The sequence below is a fragment of the Hylobates moloch genome, unplaced genomic scaffold (genome assembly GCF_009828535.3).
Source record: "Hylobates moloch isolate HMO894 unplaced genomic scaffold, HMol_V3 SCAFFOLD_13, whole genome shotgun sequence".
In the NCBI taxonomy this organism is placed as follows: Eukaryota; Metazoa; Chordata; class Mammalia; order Primates; family Hylobatidae; genus Hylobates; species Hylobates moloch.
The window spans coordinates 100246661-100264655 of NW_026652288.1; the positions used below are offsets into that span (position 1 = coordinate 100246661).

General features: G+C 35.2%; 1 long non-coding RNA gene across 1 annotated transcript; it reads right to left on the reverse strand.

Moving 5' to 3' along the window:
- Nucleotides 1-981: 981 nt before the first annotated feature.
- LOC131381080 (uncharacterized) lies at nucleotides 982-11973 on the reverse strand. Its single transcript, XR_009209531.1, has 5 exons — nucleotides 11910-11973; nucleotides 3131-3394; nucleotides 1779-1869; nucleotides 1174-1292; nucleotides 982-1053 (listed from the first exon to the last, which is right to left on the reverse strand). It is a non-coding gene; the product is annotated as an uncharacterized LOC131381080 (long non-coding RNA).
- Nucleotides 11974-17995: the final 6022 nt, after the last annotated feature.

Below are 17995 nucleotides of genomic sequence, written 5' to 3' on the forward strand. Positions count from 1 at the left end.
ATTGTCTTGGTTAAGTTCCAAAAAAATCCGCTGAACTGTTACTTTAATTCTAATTTGTAAAAAATACTTTTGAATTTTTCTTTGTACACAATAATCTCATTAGTGGATTATAAATTTTTTTATTCTGCAAAAAAATATTTTAAAAAAATTAAGTTCATAAATCTCATGTCATTTATTCCAGTCTCCATGGCTTAAAAGTAGCAGACAAGGCCGGGTGAGGTGGCTCACGCCTGTAATCCCAGCACTTAGGGAGGCCGAGGCAGGCGGATCACCTGAGGTCAGGAGTTCGAGACCAGCCTGGCCAACATGGTGAAACCCCGTCTGTGCTAAAAATACAAAAATTAGCCAGGTGTGGTGGCGGGCACTTGTAATCCCAGCTACTCGGGAGGCTGAGGCAGGAGAATTGCTTGAATCTGGAGGCAGAGTTTGCAGTGAGCTGAGATCATGCCACTGCACTCCAGCCTGGGCTACAGGGCAAGACTCCAGCTCAAAATAAGATAAAATAAAATAAATAAAAGCAGCAGACAATAACTTCCAATAATGCTCTTCTGAATGTAAATGCCATTTAATTATTTTTCTCACTTTTATAATTTAATTGCCTTAATTATTTAATGTAAGGTATCTACTATGTTGGATGTGTTTTATTTACAAGACTCATTTATGCTGGCTCAGCTCTAACTTCCCATTTTTATTATTATTTCTTTTTGAGACAAACTCTCTCTCTGTTGCCCAGGCTGGAGTTCAGTGGCGCAATCTTAGCTCACTGCAACCTCTGCCTCCCAGTCTCAAGCCATCCTTCCACCTCAGCTTCCCAACTGGAACTACAAAGGCGCACCATCATGCCCGGCTAATTTTTGTATTTTTCGTAGAGATAGAGTCTCACCATATTGCCCAGGTTGTTTACGAACTTCAGAGCTCCAGCAATCTGCTCCACTCTGCCTCCCAAAGTGCCGGGATCACAGGCGTGAGCCTAGGCACCCGGCCTTATTTCCTATTTTTAAAATAATAGATTCTCAATTTCCCTCGAGAAGAAAATTCAGTGCCGCATTCCATCTGTGAATTTAAGCCGAATTAATACATGCACAATCAGAACACCACATACCCTGCCCACCATAAATGATTTAGGGATCAACAAATGGCTGATGCCAGATTTATCAATCTTCAGAATTTTACCGGATTTATTTACAAGATGGCGCATTCTTTCCATTAAGCTTGTAGAGACGTAGAATGTCAGGGACTGCTGTCTGGTGAGAACCTCTTTGTTGATAAAGCCAGCACACAGGAAATCGGAACTGAGGGACAGAGACAGAATTCTGATAATATCTTTGATTCAATTTTCCTGGAAGCCAAATTGGTTTCTCAACTTTTCAGTTATGTGAAACAATAAATTAACTTTTTTTTTTTTTTTTTTTCTGGAACCAGTTTGAATGTGAGTATCCTCTGATTTACTGAGGCACAAAATGGAACATTGGTCTGAAAATAAAGAGGTCTCACATATAAGGCATGTCCTCAATAACCCACAGACTTATAAAGAAGAAAAAAAGCACGTTTTTTTTTCTATGCTAAATTAATTGATTACCTCACTCAAAGGATTACCTCACTTTTGAGAATATTTATAAGAATAAATTGAATTAACTAAATGTGAGCCATTTCCTTATGCAAGCCAAGAGGCTAACAGTATTTTCAAAGTAAATGAAATCTTTGAGTAAAAAGATGCAGTCCTACATAAACTCAGGTTTATGTTCTATTTAATGCTATTGGCAGCTTTTTGGACTTACTTTTTTCAAAGATCGAGATGCTTTAATCATTGTAAGTTTTCAAGATCAGATAAGGAATATGTGATTCCAAATACTTAAATTGTTTTGCCATCTGTAGGGAAAAAAGCACATAGAGATGGCCTCAAGCATTGAGGCCGGAAATAAAACCAAAGACCCTGCCAGACTTCTCGGATCAAATACCTGTTCATTACTAGCCACTCTTTGCTATTTTTGTTAATTATACTATTGTTAAATAAAAACTGAAGAAACATGTAGTAATCTATAACATTGAAAATATTGCTAAATAACATTTTTAGAATGCAATAAATTAGAAATCAGTCAAAATCTATGGCTACTTAGCTTCTAATAATGATTTATTAAAATTTTGAACTTAACAAAAAGTTAATTAAATAATTTATAGGACATACCAGTGTGAATTGTGTAAAAAAATGAATAACATTACTAAGGTTAACTCAAGAAAGTTTGTGCCTATAAATATACATAAAATGTCAATCTCTGTATGTAGGTATAGTACAGTGGGCCTCTATATCTGTGAGTTTTGCATCCTTCGATTTAACCAATCATGGATCCAAAATATTTAGAAAAAAAGGATAATTGTGTCTGTACTAAATATGTACACACATTTTTTTCTTGTCATCATTCCTGAAACAATACAGTATAACAGCTACTTACATAGCACTTACACGGTATTAGTTATTATAAGTAACCTAAAGACAATTTGAAGCATACAGGAGGTAAGATGTTTATAGGTTATATACAAATAATATACATCATTTTACATAAAAGACTTGAGCATCAGCAGATTTTGGTATCACCTGGGGAAGGGGTGGGGAGCTGAAACCAATTTCCCGTGGATCATAAGGGTGACTCTATATAAACTGCCTAGCATCAAGTATGTCTTTAACACACAATTTTTAATAGAATTGCATTAAACCTATATAATAATTTAGAGAGAACTGACATCTCTTTTACATTGAGGTTTATAATCCGTGAGCGTGGTATGTCTTCTCATTTATCTAGGTCTTCTTTGATTTCTTCCATCAGCATTTCATAATTTTTTTGGATACATATGCCCTGAAGTAAGTTTAAGTAGTATCGTGTTTTAATTTTTGACAAAAAGATAGTTGATTTTTGTGCATTGTTCATAAATCCTGCAACCTTGTTGAATTCGCTAAATAGGTCTAGGTTTAAAAAAAATAGATTATTTAGGATTTTTAGTGCAGACGATCACATCATATGCTAACAGGAACAATTTTATTTCTTCCTTTCCAATCTGTATGACTTTTTTTTTCTCGTTTGTGCACTGGCTAGAACTTCTGATTGAATGGAGTAGTAAAAGCAGACATCCTTACCTTGTTTCAATCTTGGAAGGAAAATAGTCCGTCTTTTAGCCTTAGGTGTGATGTTAGCTGAAAGTTTCGGTAGATGCTCTTAACTCCACTCTATTTCTAATGTGCTGAGAGTTTGTTTTTTTGTTTTAATCATAAATCAGTGCTGGATTTTTGTTAAATGCTTTTCTGTGTCAACTGATACAATCACATGACTTTTCTTGTTCAGCCTGTTGATATGGTGAATTAAACTGATTGATTTTCAAATGTTGAACCAGTCTTTCACACCTGGAAAATATTCCATATGTAATGATGGTTAATTATTTTTATACATTGCTGGATTTAATTTGCTAATGTTAAGGGCTTTTATGTCTAAGCTCATGAGAAATATTTGTCTGTATTTTCTCCTTTTAACCCTTTTTACTTTGCACTGTTTTTATGGGTTTGTATGATAGATCTAGATAGTATCTAGATGATGGAAATTTGAAAAGCCCTTGGAACCATTTTCTCACAGGTTTTTTGTCTTTTTTTCCCCAACTTTGCAGAGATTCACCCTACACATGCACATCTTATTACTGACTCAAGAAAAACCTGATTAGATTTCTAGATTTCTGTATAGATCCCTCTTTTTCACAACTCTATAGCTTCCAGTTAATTTAGACTTTCTAGTCTGTGTCTTCTCAAATCAGTGATACTTCTGTGTTTTTTGGGGGGTGAGGGAGAATTCATCTCTATGATGGTTAATTTTGTATGTCAACCTGGCTGGGCCATAAGGCCCAGATATGTGGTCATATTTATAGGTGTTCCTTTGAGGGTTAATTTTTTTTTTCTTAAAATTAACTTTTAAATCTGTGGACTTTGAATAAAGCAGATTCTCCTTCATAATGTGGGTGGGCCTCACCTAATCAGTTAAAGGCATGAATTAAACAAAAGACTGACCTCCCCCAGCATTAGAAAATTCTGAAGCAAATGAATTTCAGTCTTAAACAGCAACACTAGCTTTTCCCTAAGTCTCCTACCTAATGGCCTTTGGACTTGAACTGGAGCACCAGCTCGGCCCTGAGTCACCTCTAGCCTGCTGGCCCACCTTGTAGATTTTGGACTTACCAGTCTTAATAATGCATGAGCCAATTTCTCAAAATAGTATATTTTTTTCTGTAAATACATATCCTATTGGTTCTATTTCTCTGGAAACCCCGACTGATGCACTTTCTCTGCTCTGTGATCTGAAATATATCTCCAGGAAGAAAAATTGTAGGACATAGTGCTCACTTTTATTTGCTTCATTTCTCTCAGAGACCACAGTTCTGTGCTGCTTGTAGTTCAATGTTTAAAAATTTATTTCATATATTTTTTTGAATTTCATATAGTTTTCTGTTTTCTAATTACTTTTTAGGGTGTGAGGTTAAATGCAGTTCCTATTACTTCATTATGGCTACAAATTAAAGTCTAACTTAATTTAAAGTCTAAGAAAACAACTCAGTTTCCACATCCCCTGTAATGTTTTGTTTCTGTTCTCTAAATATGTGTTAGTCCTTTTATTAATTTGTAAATGGAAATGTGAATGCTTTTTATTTAACAGAAAGAAGACATAACATTTGTGTATAGTCAAATAAATATGAGTTTACATACTAGCTCCACCACACACCAAGTGCTATGAGCAGTTTATGTGCCTTCTCAGGTCTATTATTTCCTCATTTAACAACTGTGAGTAATAATTGCTTAATAGAATTATTGGATATAAAGCACCTGGGACACACTGTGTACCCTCGATAATTGCTAGTGTACTAGGACAATTTCCTGGGAAATTCTCCACCCTTCTCCTTCATATGAGTCAATATAAAGTAAAGCCATAATGCCGTTTTGTGTATTAAGTCTATGTTTTCCAGGCTGCATTCAGTGTAGGTGTAGACATCTGGTAGTTGTAAGATTTAAAGCTCAAGTATTGTATGCAGCAGCCATGTTTCCTATCATCATGAATAACAGAGACAAGAAGGATGAAGACAACAAGGAGGCGGACAAGCAGGAGGTAAAAGGGGAAGAGGAGAAGCAGAAAGAGAGAGAGAGAGAGAGAAAGGATTTCTGGATGACAAAATATTTTTCTGGTAATATTCAATTTTTGGATTAATTTTTTTCTTAAGGTCCAGACACCAGCTGCATTCCATTCTGTCAGTTCCGTGAAACACCTCAGTATCCTTACAATGAAGTTGCACCCTGATTTAAGTTAGGTTAAATTTCAATTTTGAGCTTTGCAATCCAACAGTTTTTCACTAATAGTGTTTATCTGTTCTTCAGCCTTGATATTCTTTGTTACCTTGCACATTTTAATTCATATATTTTTCCTTCTGTAGTAACCCAGATAATGATTTACTCTTTCACTCTCTAATACTTTGTAAGATTTAAAGAGAGTTTTTAAACAATATATATTGAGTTTATTAATGGTGTGCAGTACAGAAGTCAGCATGAAGTGAGTAGCAAAACTACTCATCCTATAAATACATTTTATTAGCCTTTAAATGTCCCCACTTGCACTGTTTCTCATGATCCTAAATCTTTAATTATAAATAACTTTAATTACAGTCCTTCTTTTGCATGGCAAAAGTAATGAAATATGGAACTTGTTGTTGGCCAAACTTATATGAATTCATAACTTAACAATTGGTGTGAAATATGTAAATATTCAAACACGTCTCCAGTGTAACAAAAAAAATGTAACAGTGAGTCACAAAATAAGTTCGACTCAGTTCCACCTAAATAAACACTGCATAAAGCATTATTCAACATTAATTTACTTCTTCAATAACTCACAGCAGTGACAGAAAGTCCCAGGCAGCAGTTTCGAAATAACATGAACTATCTTCAAGAGAGACCCAAACTGGATCTAGCAGTCAGAAATCTTGACTTAGAAATCTAGAATGGACATAAAGAGAGTATCTGTTCCAGACACCTGCTTTCAAGTAGTTAATATCATCAAACTTTATTTTATGTACAGATAACTGTGACCTGAAAATATATAATGTTTTGGCTAAGGTCTCATTATTTTTTGAAAATGAAATCATGGCAAGAATCTAGTTTTCATCTATTAATTCAATTATTTATATAGCAAATAACTATGTAATGAATACTTATTACATGCCAGTCACTGTGTTAGTTGGTATGGGTAAATGGCAAATGAGCCAAGCAGAAGATTGGGTCTTATAAATTTTATTTTTAAAAAAACTACATTTCTTCTACATATATTATTTAAAAAGAAGGTTTCTAATTTTCTTTATCTATTTATGCTTAATGAACTCATCAATTATTTAATCAATAAGTTACAACTCACTCTTATTAGTTCTCACTTTAATGCTCAAATTCTCACAGATCTGTCCAGTGGCAATGCACTAAATTTGGATTTTATGTCCTTTTGGCTTGTAATCGTTATTGTTTAACAGCTTCCTTATTTTCTGGAATAGCAAGTTGTTTCAGGATTATTCTGGATATTCTAGTTTCAACTCTGAAATTAGGCATTTCCCAAGGCAGCCCTTTGTTATTTTTAATGAGAATAGTTTCTAGGAACCAATATCTGGGTAATGATAGGAGTACTCATTGCTAGATGTCTCTCGATACAATGCGCTAGAAGAACTCAACGCCATATCCGTGGTATATCTCCTGAATGCGTAACATAAATCTAATCTTGAGTAGACCTCAGACAAGCCAAATTGAGAGGAAGTCTACAAAATAAATGGCTCGCACTCTTTAAAAATACTAAGGTAATGAAAGAAAAATACATTCTGAGGAAATCTACTATACTAAAGGCAACTAAAATATGACAACACAATGGAACGTGATCCTGAATTGGATCCTACCACAGAAAAATTATAGTACACAACAAACTATTTGAAGTATAATTGTGATTAGTGCTACCATGGACAAGTGGAAGATGCAGTGTTCTCATGATACCAATATGGAAAAGAAGATAAAGGAAATGCGAGTTATTTAGTATATGGAATTTCCTGATAGCTTGGTATGATATAATGAATATCAGTTTTGGATGAAGAGGACACAAGTTCAATTCCCAGCCTTATTCAAGTACTAATTCCTCAACTATGAGTAAGTCACTTACTTACACTGACTCTCATTTATTGTGAGATAATTATGTGAAAATGTTTTAAAAACTCCAAATCATTTTATAAATAATAATCATTGTTAAATATAGATTAGTATAGTCTTCTTAATCTATTTCTTTGACTTTAGTCTGTTATCCTGGGTCCATAGTTCACAACGTTACAGTTTCACCTCCCTAACCCAAAGTTACTGGAAAATATTTTCTTCATGACTGCTACTCCATAAAGCATATATTTTTTCTGTATGCCATGACGTAGACTGAAAGCAACTTGATGGCAAGGAGCGCTTCTTCATAGTCTTCATATCTTGCCAGAATAAAAAAACAAAATGCCTGGAGAAAAAAGGATAAATTCAGTAATGTTTGATGAGTGAACAAATGATTGTGGGTAGCTGGTAAAAGCAAGTGGATCCGGTATCCAAATACCTCACTATACTATCTTAGGAAAGTCAACACACTGCTCTCATTTTTGCTTTCTTACTTGTAAAATCAAGAAAATAATATCTGCCTTAAATGGCCCTTGTGAGTCAATAAAAATAATGCCCTTGCATGTGCTTAACACATGTAATATGCCATGTGTATTAGTTTTCTAGGGCCCTTTTAACAAAGCACCACAAACTTGGGGTAGCTTAAAACAATATAATATTTTTTCATAGTTCCACAGTCCAGAAGTCTAAAATGGAGGGGTTAACAGGGTTGGTTCCTTCTAGAGGCATTGAGAGAGAAACTGTTCCATCCTTGCCTCCTAACTCCTGGTGACTTCAACAATCTTTTATGTTCCTCACCTTGCAGATGCATCACTTCAATCTCTCTTCATTTTTGCATAGCTTTCCTTTTGTGTCTGTGTGTGTCTGTCTCTTCTTTTCTGTCTCTTTATAAGGATACTTGTCATTTTGTTCAGAGTATTCCAAAAAGGGGGAAGGGGAAGAGAGGATTCTCTCATTTCCTGAATGGAATTTGATGTTGCTCCTATGCATTAGTGCTTTGCTAATGACGACAGTGTCTCAGCATTTTGATGGGCTTGATATGGTGCACAGCACCTCTGGTGGTACCCCATCCAAGGCTGTATAGATGATAATAGCTGATAGCCCACTCTGTGTAGTAGCAAAAGCTGGTGCAATTGGTAAAACTAGATGATAGCAGTTTGGGAATTTCTGCAAATATTTGTCCACCAGGAATACTGGTAGTGATACCCCCGTACAATTTTACGGGCCCAGGCAATATTAACAATAGTCCAATGGATTGCAGATAATAAAATCATAGAAGAAGATGGAAGATATCAGATAGAAGAAACATAACCTAGAGAGTCTTCAGAAATAAATGAGACTATCTGGAGTATCAAAGGTCTAGCAATTTCTGATATATGTGAGTTGGGAAAATATAGCTATGTTTCTTTGTTTTAGGCCTGTGAGTTTGTAAAGCTTAGAAGCTTCCCACAAGTTATTTAGGCATAACATTCCCTTTTAAATTATTAAGATATCTAAATTTAATGGATCTGGATAATTTAATTCAATAAATAACTATTGAATACATATGTCTTAGGCAGAATGTTCCCCGAAAGATGTCCATACACTAATCATTGGATTTTAAGAATCGATTACCTCAGCTGGAAGAAGAGACTTTGCAGATGTAATTAGAAGTAGAGAGTTTAAAATGGGAAAATTATTCTGGATGGTCTGGGTGGGTTCAATTTAATCACACAAACCATTGAAAGCAGATAGGTTATTGATTAGAAGTAAAGAGTTTAAAATAGGGAGATTATTCTGGATAGTCTGGACGGGCTGAATTTAATCACAAACCGTTGAAAGCAGAGAAGTTATTTGGTGGGGGGCAAAGGAGGTGTACAAGAGGGCAAGTCAGAGGGAATCAAATCATGAGAAGGGCTTGACTTGCCCTTTCTGGCTTGAAGATGGTGGGAGAAACACCATGAGAATGCAGGTGGCCTGATGGAGCTGTGACAGGCTCTCTGCTGACAGTCAACATATATAGAAGGACCTCAGCTATACAGTCACAAGGAAATGAATTCTGCTAAGAACTTCCATGAGGCTTGGAAGTAGATTCTCCTTTAGAGCCTCCATAAATAAACTTGGCCCTATTGGCACCTCGATTTTGGTCTTGTGAGACAAAAAACAAAACAAAACAAAAAAAACAGATAAGCCATTCTGTATCAGGATTCTGACCCCAGGACTGGGAAAAGTCATATTGCTTCACCCACCAAGTTTATGAGAATTTGTTACCACAGCAACAGAAACCTAATTCTACAAATAATATAGAAACATTTTTCTAGGTGCTAGAGACATATAGAAATTAATAAAATGCGATGGAGCCATTTCCATTATTTAGAGTTACAAATAAGTCAAGAAGAGGCAAGGAAGTAGAGGGATTTCTTTTGATTCAAAATATTAAGAGGGACTGCCTAGAAAAATTGAAATATGAGTTGAGCTAAGAAGCATTTTCAGGATAAAGTGAATTTTGCTAAAATGAATATTTATGTCAATTTATGAACAACATCCTCTGTTCCTTCCATAAGGTTAAGAGCGATCATTGCAATCTAGCTTTCTTCGAATGTCCATATAGTCTGGACAAATGTTAATTATTCCTACCTTTTTTGATGGATGGATAGATCAGTAGCAAGCAGGATAATATATGCATAACCATTCAAGAATGGATTGTCCTAAGTATAATGCACATGAATTTATGTGAAATACACTTGATTTCCCTTTTTTCTTTTCTTTAACCTTTTTGTAGACTATAAAATTAATGTTTATGTAAAAAGTTAAATATACCAGGACTTCAAAGAAAATCAAAATCACCTGAAGTCATATCAAGTGATAAATACATTACATATTAGAATGTATTTTTCTAGTCTTTATGCTAAACAATATATTACACATATATAGTTATTTGTTTAACATCATATTGGAATAACATAACATTAAATACTTGTGTAAAATCCCTTTTCACAATATATTATTATATAAAATATTACGTGTCATTGTTAATGCTGGCATAGCAGCAACACCCTATGTGTCACCAATTACTTGGAAAAATAGATTGTTTTCTAAATGTTTACTATTTTAAGATATGCTGTAGTAAAAACTAATATAGAATAATTTTTCTATAAATAAATTATTACTTCTTTAGAGTGAGCATTCCATCTTCAATGAAGTGTACTGCCTTAAATTGTCTCATAAACGGTGTATCATGGAACCAGTGCCTAAAGGAGACACAAAGAATCAAACTAGAAAACAACAAAACAACCATATTTTGAGATATGGAGTCAGGGTGTCAGAATTATGAAAAGGGAACTATAGTTCCTATAAATTAGTTTTGAGCAAAAACCTGGGAAGATATCCAACTGTAGAAGTATGAAAATTGCTTTAATTTTTTTTTTAAAACAAAGCAGCTATTAAGTTGCTTTTAGCTAATGAGTCTTCTTAGTATTATATTCTTATACCAAGGATCAGTCAGTAATTATTTTGATCAGGATTTTAAAATTTCCCTTGCACAACAAGTAAGAGATCTCTTTTGGCCTTAAAGCTAATGGATTGTATAGATTTCCAAACCCAATTCTCCTTGCTAAAGGAAAAGAAAAACAACAAAAAACTGACAGCAACGGAATGCCTTTTATGAGCGGGCCACTATTCTGGCACTTTGTAGATCTTATTTAATCCTCATCCCAAACCCTGTGAAATAGATAAATATTTACTCCATTTTGTAGATAAGGAAATTGAAAGTCTGAGCACTTAAACAATATTAATACAGCCGAAGTAGCATTGTTAATAAGTTGGAAAATCCGTAATTCAAAAACCACATCTGCACAGTCTTAAAACTCAGATTTTCCTCAGGTAATGCTGTTTCCATGAGATGAAGGAGTGGAATAAGGATGCAGTGAAGAAAAGTATAAAAAGAAATGAAAAAGAAAAGAACAGAGGGAGAGAGAGGAGAGAAGCAGGAGAGAGAGGAAGGGAGGGATGGACAAAAAGAATGACGATGTGATGTCAACATTTTTTTTATGCCATTAAGTGTATTAGCTTGAATGACATAAATAGAAAAATTGTACAATTTGCCTTAGACAACACTCAAAGAAGAAAAAATAAGCTTTTGTTTTCAGTAGTTTTTCTTTAAAATATTTTTATAAAAGTATGAAACTATAATAGAATGAGTTTTCCTCATCTCTTAGAGGCTTTTATTATTTCCATCTTCATGGTCGGAAGGAAAATCAATGGTATTGCTGAAAGAACTTCATGGCATTAAAGGCCTAAACTCTAAAATCTTCATATTCAATTTGTTTTTAGGTATTTATGTATCTCAAGCTATGAAGCTTGAGTTACTTTTGCTTTTGAGTTGGCTGATTATTTCAGCTAGTTCTCAGAAATCTATATATCCCATCTCTTCATAAAAGAACATTCTAAAAGCTCCTGTCACTTGGAGGTAAGACATTGTATCTGGCCACTTCCTTCTGTGGACTGACTCTCTTGTTTCAAGGTCTGGAATAGCCCCTTCAAAGCCAAACTGTATTGTCCCTCTCCAGACTGCATCCTTGTCTTCTGTGTTAAATGCCTAGCTATACCTACACATATATGTAAAAACTGATACAGAGATTAAACCTCAATGGATAGCTCAAAATAAAACAAAACAATTATCTATTAGAAAAAAGCGGATGATTCTAAAACTTCTATTGAATGTAATACTTACTCAATACATCTAAATATTTTTGCCATAGAAGGAAAATAAGTTGTTCACCATGGATCATTAGTGGTGTTTTCTCTAGGTGAAAAGCATATCCAGAATAGTTATTTTTTTTTCTAAAAGGGACTTTAAACAGAAATATAGTATGTGAGTCCTTCAATGCATAAAAACATTTATTCAATAATATTTTCAACCATATTTTCATGATTTTTTTCACACACCCTTTAATTTTACCTTACCATCATTTCATATCTAAACTCCAAATTATTAGTACTGTGGATAAGTTGATCCAACAGAATAAGTAAACAATCATCAGCCAAAGTTTTCACCTCTGCCTTTACAAAGACAATACATCTGAAAAGAAAGATCTATCACCACGGAAACACCAAATCACTAAGGTTTCTATTTCCCAGAACAGACTTGTAAACCAGTACCCACCTTTCAGGTTCGGTTACCAAATACGCTATTGAAATTTACTCATGCAGTTTTCTCTTTCAGACACTAGCTGTGTCAATATGGATTCTTTTTATATTTCATTTTTCAGTTTCCTTCAAGAAAAAAAATAAGATGACATAGAGTAAATGAATGATGTCTTTTTGGGCTGTATATAAACATTAACAATGTTTTTATTAAGATGCATATTACCGTATATTGTGTAATGCCAATTTTAACGTAAATGTAAGATTGCTTATGCTGTATGTGGAATTGTCAAAATTACGCCATTTGTATTTTGTAGCTTGTGCATACACAAGTGTTTCATTCTGGCCAGAGCAGTGAAACTGAGTAAAACCAAAACAACTGCTTTTGCTTTACTTCTTGATACCTGCACATTCTAGTAACATTTTCTACTTTCACCTTAGTAATAAGTAAAGAAGGATTGAAAGGGAAAGGAATGATGTTTTGTTTTATTTTTCCCTTTCCTTCTATGTTATTATTTTCAGTACAAGTGGTTGGCTAATACAGAAAAGTAACATGAATGAGAAAGGATATGACAAGGTTCTTGGTCATTCATGTTTCTTAGAACACAACTGCCTTCTTTCTGCATACAAAGAAAGTTTTGGTTCAAATAGAAAGCATGTTAGTGCCACTAAGTTAGTTGTAGGCATAGCACGCTTGTCAGGCACACACTCTGAGTCTCTCTGCATCTCAAGTCTACCAGAATTCTGTGCTCATGGCACACTATTACTATGTGTCAATGGAAAACAGGACTTACGTATTGTACACAATCCATTATTCTATCTGGACATCACTTACAGAACCTAAGTTCAGAGTTCCTAGATAAAACTATTCAGACTTTTTCAAGATAATGACAGCAGAGCAGTAAACCAAGTATTTACCCCTTCTGAGCTTGAGGCCCTATATGAAATCACAGTTTGCATGTTCATAAAGTCATTCTTGTAATTATCATTCATTGACTGCCTGCATATTCCCAGTGCTTTACGTGCATTTTATTTTTCAATCATGATAAGATTGCTATCTTGATTTCACAGAGAAAAAAATAAATTTTTGAGAGTAATTAATCATTTACAAATTAACATATTCAATTGAAGATTGAGTCAGAGATCAAACTACAACAAAACCTGGACTTGGATAATTTTAACTAGCCCTTTAATATTGCCAGAATGTATAATCAAAATTGATGGAATTGTTTTTATCACATGGCTTATAGAAATAAGTATTACAAGTTTATAATTATACTACAGGCAGTCCTCACTTGCATGGTATTATGTTTTCTGAAACTTACGCATGTTAGTGTAATGTAATCATTCTCCATTACCATGAAATGGTGCAGAGCAAGTACTACTTACGTAATTCATTGTTTATATAGTGGTTTACCATTTGCCATTTTTATTGTTGTTCATTAGGTATTATTTACCATGCTATGAGGGTTAATTCCAGCAGACCTAGAATTAGCCTGAGTTGTCTTGCTAAAGTATCTGCGTAATACTGACCCTTGGTCAAGGCATGAAATGTACTTTTTTTTTTTTTTATTGTTTGTAAATATTTAATGCTATATGCATCACAGGTACCGAGGTAGTTAGTAAATTTGAACAACTACATAAGGAGTATGAGAAAATAAACAGGTATAACAACTATTAATTTCTGTTTATGTAAATTTACTGTATACAATTTTCAATGAAATATATACTGTAGTAATTTATCTTTTTTTTCTTACTATACTTTAAGTTTTAGGGTACATGTTCACAATGTGCAGGTTTGTTACATATGTATCCATGTGCCATGTTGGTGTGCTGCACCCATTAACTAGTCATTTAGCATTAGGTATATCTCCTAATGCTGTCCCTCCCCCCTCCCCCCACCCCACAACAGTCTCCAGAGTGTGATGTTCCCCTTCCTGTGTCCTTGTGTTCTCATTGTTCACTTCCCACCTATGAGTGAGAACATGCGGTGTTTGGTTTTTTGTCCTTGTGATAGTTTACTGAGAATGATGGTTTCCAGTTTCATTCATGTCCCTACAAAGGACATGAACTCATCATTTTTTATGGCTGCATAGTATTCCATGGTGTATATGTGCCACATTTTCTTAATCCAGTCTATCGTTGTTGGACATTTGGGTTGGTTCCAAGTCTTTGCTATTGTGAATAGTGCCGCAATAAACATACGTGTGCATGTGTCTTTATAGCAGCATGATTTATAGTCCTTTGGGTATATACCCAGTAATGGGATGGCTGGGTCAAATGGTATTTCTAGTTCTAGATCCCTGAGGAATCGCCACACTGACTTCCACAATGGTTGAACTAGTTTACAGTCCCACCAACAGTGTAAAAGTGTTCCTATTTCTCCACATCCTCTCCAGCACCTGTTGTTTCCTGACTTTTTCATGATGGCCATTCTAACTGGTGTGAGATGGTATCTCATTGTGGTTTTGATTTGCATTTCTCTGATGGCCAGTGATGATGAGCATTTTTTCATGTGTTTTTTGGCTGCATAAATGTCTTCCTTTGAGAAGTGTCTGTTCATGTCCTTTGCCCACTTTTTGATGGGGTTGTTTGTTTTTTTCTTGTAAATTTGTTTGAGTTCATTGTAGATTCTGGATGTTAGCCCTTTGTCAGATGAGTAGGTTGCGAAAATTTTCTCCCAATTTGTAGGTTGCCTGTTCACTCTGATGGTAGTTTCTTTCACTGTGCAGAAGCTCTTTAGTTTAACTAGATCCCATTTTTCAATTTTGGCTTTTGTTGCCATTGCTTTTGGTGTTTTAGACATGAAGTCCTTGCCCGTGCCTATGTCCTGAATGGTATTGCCTAGGTTTTCTTCTAGGGTTTTTATGGTTTTAGGTCTGACATGTAAGTCTTTAATCCATCTTGAATGAATTTTTGTATAAGGTGTAAGGAAGGGATCCAGTTTCAGCTTTCTACATATGGCTAGCCAGTTTTCCCAGCACCATTTATTAAATAGGGAATCCTTATCCCGTTGCTTGTTTTTGTCAGGTTTGTCAAAGATCAGATAGTTGTAGATATGTGGCATTATTTCCGAGGGCTCTGTTCTGTTCCATTGATCTATGTCTCTGTTGTGGTACCAGTACCATGCTGTTTTGGTTACTGTAGCCTTGTAGTATAGTTTGAAGTCAGGTAGCGTGATGCCTCCAGCTTTGTTCTTTTGGCTTAGGATTGACTTGGCGATGCGGGCTCCTTTTTGGTTCCATATGAACTTTAAAGTAGTTTTTTCCAATTCTGTGAAGAAAGTCATTGGTAGCTTGATGGGGATGGCATTGCATCTATAAATTACCTTGGGCAGTATGGCCATTTTCATGATATTGATTCTTCCAACCCATGAGCATGGAATGTTCTTCCATTTGTTTGTATCCCCTTTTATTTCATTGAGGAGTAGTTTGTAGTTCTCCTTGAAGAGGTCCTTCACGTCCCTTGTAAGTTGGATTCCTAGGTATTTTATTCTCTGAAGCATTTGTGAATGGGAGTTCACTCATGATTTGGCTCTCTGTTTGTCTGTTATTGGTGTACAAGAATGCTTGTGATTTTCGTACATTGATTTTGTATTCTGAGACTTTGCTGAAGTTGCTTATCAGCTTAAGGAGATTTTGGGCTGAGACAATGGGGTTTTCTAAATATACAATCATGTCATCTGCAAACAGGGACAATTTGAGTTCCTCTTTTCCTAATTGAATACCCTTTATTTCCTTCTCCTGCCTGATTGCCCTGGCCAGAACTTCCAGCACTATGTTGAATAGGAATGGTGAGAGAGGGCATCTCTGTCTTGTGCCAGTTTTCAAAGGGAATGCTTCCAGTTTTTGCCCATTCAGTATCATATTGGCTGTGGGTTTCTCATAGATAGCTCTTATGATTTTGAGATACGTCCCATCAATGCCTAATTTATTGAGAGTTTTTAGCATGAAGCATTGTTGAATTTTGTCAAAGGCCTTTTCTGCATCTATTGAGATAATCATGTGGTTTTTGTCTTTGGTTCTGTTTATATGCTGGATTACATTTATTGATTTGCATATGTTGAATCAGCCTTGCATCCCGGGGATGAAGCCCACTTGGTCATGTTGGATAAGCTTTTTGATGTGCTGCTGGATTCTGTCTGCCAGTATTTTATTGAGGATTTTTGCATCAATGTTCATCAAGGATATTGGTCTGAAATTCTCTTTTTTGGTTGTGTCTCTGCCAGGCTTTGGTATCAGGATGATGCTGGCCTCATAAAAGGAGTTAGGGAAGATTCCCTGTTTTTCTATTGATTGGAATAGTTTCAGAAGGAATGGTACCACTTCCTCCTTGTACCTCTGGTAGAATTCGGCTGTGAATCCATCAGGTCCTGGACTCTTTGGTTGGTAAGCTATTGATTATTGCCACAATTTCAGAGCCTGTTATTGGTCTATTCAGAGATTCAACTTCTTCCTGGTTTAGTCTTGGGAGGGTGTATTTGTCAAGGAATTTATCCATTTCTTCTAGATTTTCTAGTTTATTTGCATAGAAGTGTTTGTAGTATTCTCTGATGGTAGATTGTATTTCTGTGGGATCCATGGTGATATCCCCTTTATCATTTTTTATTGCGTCTGTTTGATTCTTCTCTCTTTTCTTCTTTATTAGTCTTGCTAGCGGTCTATCAATTTTGCTGATCATTTCAAAAAACCAGCTCCTGGATTCATTAATTTTTTGAAGGGTTTTTTGTGTCTCTATTTCCTTCAGTTCTGCTCTGATTTTAGTTATTTCTAGCCTTCTGCTAGCTTTTGAATGTGTTTGCTCTTGCTTTTCTAGTTCTTTTAATTGTGATATTAGGGTGTCAATTTTGGATCTTTCCTGCTTTCTCTTGTGGGCATTTAGTGCTATAAATTTCCCTCTACACACTGCTTTGAATGTGTCCCAGAGATTCTGGTATGTTGTGTCTTTGTTCTCGTTGGTTTCAAAGAACATCTTTATTTCTGCCTTCATTTCATTATGTACCCAGTAGTCATTCAGGAGCAGGTTGTTCAGTTGCCATGTAGTTGAGCGGTTTTGAGTGAGTTTCTTAATCCTGAGTTCTAGTTTGATGGCACTGTGGTCTGAGAGACAGTTTGTTATAATTTCTGTTCTTTTACATTTGCTGAGGAGAGCTTTACTTCCAACTATGTGGTCAATTTTGGAATAGGTGTGGTGCTGAAAAAAATGTATATTCTGTTGATTTGGGGTGGAGAGTTCTGTAGATGTCTATTAGGTCCACTTGGTGCAGAGCTGAGTTCAGTTCCTAGGTATCCTTGTTAACTTTCTGTCTCGTTGATCTGTCTAATGTTGACAGTGGGGTGTTAAAATCTCCCATTGTTATCGTATGGGAGTCTAAGTCTCTTTGTAGGTCACTCAGGACTTGCTTTATGAATCTGGGTGCTCCTGTATTGGGTGCATATATATTTAGGATAGTTAGCTCTTCTTGTTGAATTGATCCCTTTACCATTATGTAATGGCCTTCTTTGTCTCTTTTGATCTTTTTTGGTTTAAAGTCTGTTTTGTCAGAGACTGGGATTGCAACCCCTGCCTTTTTATGTTTTCCATTTGCTTGGTAGATCTTCCTCCATCTCTTTATTTTGAGTCTATGTGTATCTCTGCACGTGAGATGGGTTTCCTGAATACAGCACACTGATG